The following is a 3826-nucleotide window of genomic DNA, read 5'->3' as shown; positions in this document are numbered from 1 at the left end:
TTATATCTATTTATATATCAAGTATACTCCATATATAGATATATGGTATGGAAGCCTATCCCCCATATAAGATAAGACGGGGGGATAAAAAGAAGGGAAAATGAAAATAGTTAATTAAGTTCAGAATGGTATTCCATAAAGGAAAGGAATTCCAATCAAAACAAAAAATACTGAGTCTCTTAAACAAGACATTCTAAAACTTAGGTAATTTATAGTCATTAGAATTTTAGTTCTATATGAAGTAAGGACTATTCGATAATTTCTTATAAACATAGGTTTTCATTGGAATTCACTCAATCAGTTAATTATGGAACAAGAGAGCTGTTTCATCTTTGTTTTAAAGAAATATAAAAATGAATTATGAATAGAAAGTAAAATGATTCCACTTTTTTTTTTTTATTTTTATAAATATCTTTATTTAGTTAATAAAATAACTTCGTTACCTAGTTATTTTATTAACTTTTTTAATTTAACCAACTAAACCCATTCTTAATTTTTAATTATTTCAATGAGATAAATTTTGGAAAAATTAAGAATTTCAGTATTTTTTCTTATTCTTTTTATTTATTCTTTCAGAAAGAGATAAGAATTGGTTTGGTGAATCGGAAACAATTTTATAGAAAAATTGAAGTAAAAATTGAAGTAAAAATTGCAATTTCTTTTCTTATGGAACATACATATCAATATGCATGGGTAATCCCTCTTCTCCCACTTCCAGTTATTATGTCAATGGGATTTGGCCTTATTCTTATTCCGACAGCAACAAAAAATCTTCGTCGCATATGGGCTTTTCCTAGTGTTTTACTCTTAAGTATAGCTATGGTATTCTCAGTTCAACTGTCTATTCAACAAATAAATGGAAGTTCGATCTATCAATATCTATGGTCTTGGACCGTCAATAATGATTTTTCTTTAGAATTTGGATACTTGATTGACCCACTTACTTCTATTATGTTAATACTAATTACTACTGTAGGAATCCTGGTTCTTATTTATAGTGATGGTTATATGTCTCACGATGAAGGATATTTGAGATTTTTTGTTTATATAAGTTTTTTCAATACTTCCATGTTGGGATTGGTTACTAGCTCCAATTTGATACAAATTTATTTTTTTTGGGAACTCGTGGGAATGTGTTCTTATTTATTGATAGGCTTTTGGTTTACACGACCAATCGCAGCGAGTGCTTGTCAAAAAGCTTTTGTAACTAATCGTGTAGGGGATTTTGGTCTATTATTAGGAATTTTAGGTTTTTTTTGGATAACAGGTAGTTTAGAGTTTAGGGATTTGTTCAAAATAGCTAATAACTGGATTCCTAATAATGGAATTAACTCTTTACTTACTACTTTGTGTGCTTTTTTATTATTCCTTGGTGCAGTTGCGAAATCCGCACAATTCCCTCTTCACGTATGGTTACCCGATGCTATGGAAGGGCCCACTCCTATTTCGGCTCTTATACACGCAGCAACTATGGTTGCTGCGGGAATTTTTCTTCTAGCTCGACTTCTTCCTCTTTTCATATCTTTACCTTTGATAATGAGTTTTATTTCTTTAGTAGGTACAATAACACTATTCTTAGGAGCTACTTTAGCTCTTGCTCAGAGAGATATTAAAAGAAGCTTAGCCTATTCTACAATGTCTCAATTGGGTTATATGATGTTAGCTCTAGGTATAGGTTCTTATCAAGCTGCTTTATTCCATTTGATCACTCATGCTTATTCAAAAGCTTTATTGTTCTTGGGATCCGGATCCGTTATTCATTCAATGGAACCTCTTGTTGGATATTCACCAGATAAAAGTCAAAATATGGTTCTTATGGGCGGTTTAAGAAAATACATTCCAATCACAAGAACTACTTTTTTATGGGGTACACTTTCTCTTTGTGGTATTCCACCTCTTGCTTGCTTCTGGTCCAAAGATGAAATCCTTAGTAATAGTTGGTTGTATTCGCCCTTTTTTGGAATAATAGCCTCCTTTACTGCAGGATTAACTGCCTTTTATATGTTTCGGATATATTTACTTACATTTGATGGGTATTTGCGTGTTCATTTTCAAAATTACAGTAGCACTAAAGAGAGTTCCTTGTATTCAATATCCTTATGGGGAAAAAGGATACCCAAAGGAGTGAATAGGGATTTCGTTTTATCAACAACGAAGAGTGGAGTTTCTTTTTTTTCACAAAATATACCAAAAATTCAAGGTAATACAAGAAATAGGATAGGATCCTTTACTACGTCTTTTGGGGCTAAAAAAACTTTTGCCTATCCGCATGAAACGGGAAATACTATGTTATTTCCTCTTCTTATATTACTACTTTTCACTTTGTTCATTGGATTCATAGGAATCTCTTTTGATAATGGAGGAATTGGTAATGGAATAGCAGAGTTAACCATATTATCAAAGTGGTTAACTCCCTCAATAAACTTTACCCAGGAAAGTTCTAATTCTTTTGTAAATTCATATGAATTTATTACTAATGCAATTTCTTCTGTAAGTCTAGCTATCTTTGGTTTATTCATAGCATATATCTTCTATGGATCCGCTTATTCTTTTTTTCAGAATTTGGATTTAATAAACTCTTTTTACAAAGGAAATCCTAAAAAAGAATTTTTAGATCAAGTAAAAAAAAATATATACAGTTGGTCATATAATCGTGGTTATATAGATATTTTCTATACTAGGGTCTTTACCCTCGGTATAAGAGGGTTAACCGAACTCACGGAGTTTTTTGATAAGGGTGTTATTGATGGAATTACCAATGGAGTGGGTCTTGCTAGTTTTTGTATAGGAGAGGAAATTAAATATGTAGGGGGAGGTCGAATCTCGTCTTATTTATTCTTTTTTTTATGTTATGTATCTGTGTTTTTATTCTTTTTTCTTTCTTAAGTTAAGGAATTTACAACAAGTCTCTTGCAAAAATAACTATCCTATCCCCTTTCTACAATCTCTCTATATCCTTGTTACATAAGGTAAGTATTGTATAATAGTTCGGTTTTCCGCGATTTTTTCCATTCCTCTGTGTAAATACCCTAATATGGGTTCACAATCAATAACATCCTCACCATCGAGAGTAACGATCAGTCGAAGAACACCATGCATTGATGGGTGTTGAGGGCCCATATTGACTATCATGAGATCTTTTCTTGTAAGCGGTAGACTCATATCCTTTCTTCCTTAATTCATTATTCCATGAAAATGGATTATTCCATGAATTCCTCAAAGCGAGGCTCATCAAAATGAAAAATCTAAGACTACTATAAGACTACTAAAAAAATAATAAAACAAGAAAAAAATTTGAACGATTAAATTACTGCTCCCGAATATTCAACTGACCGATTAATTTCTTATAACGTACTCTATTTTTCTTTGCCAAATAAGCCAGCAAACGTCGACGTTTTCCCAAAAGTCTTCGTAGACCTCTTTCCGATGAAAAATCTTTTTTGTGTAATTCCAAATGTGAAGCAAGTCTCCGTATCTTATTGGTGAAACTGAATACTTGAAATTCAACAGAACCCCTGTTTTCTTCTTTTTCTTCTTTAACCATAAATCCAAAAATTTTTCTACCTCCTTTCTTTTTCATGTATTTTTCTGATCAGGAAAAATACAAAATTATGTCAGTTATTTTGAAGTTATTCTAATCTCGTACACACACAAATTTGCAATTATTCATCTACTACTGGAATTTGGATTTATTTTATCGATGCAAATTGGATTTGGATAGAAGGGTACATTCTTTCTAATATTTTAGATAGAAGAAATGTTTCTTCTATCTAAAATATTAGAAAGAATTTTGCTGATTTATTTATTGCTATATGCAATTTATGGA

The sequence above is a fragment of the Triticum urartu genome, unplaced genomic scaffold (genome assembly GCF_056163025.1).
Source record: "Triticum urartu cultivar PI428250 unplaced genomic scaffold, HENAU_Tu73 scaffold1589, whole genome shotgun sequence".
Taxonomy (NCBI): domain Eukaryota; kingdom Viridiplantae; phylum Streptophyta; class Magnoliopsida; order Poales; family Poaceae; genus Triticum; species Triticum urartu.
The sequence above is the reverse complement of the archived record's forward strand: the minus strand, read 5'-3'. Positions refer to the sequence as shown.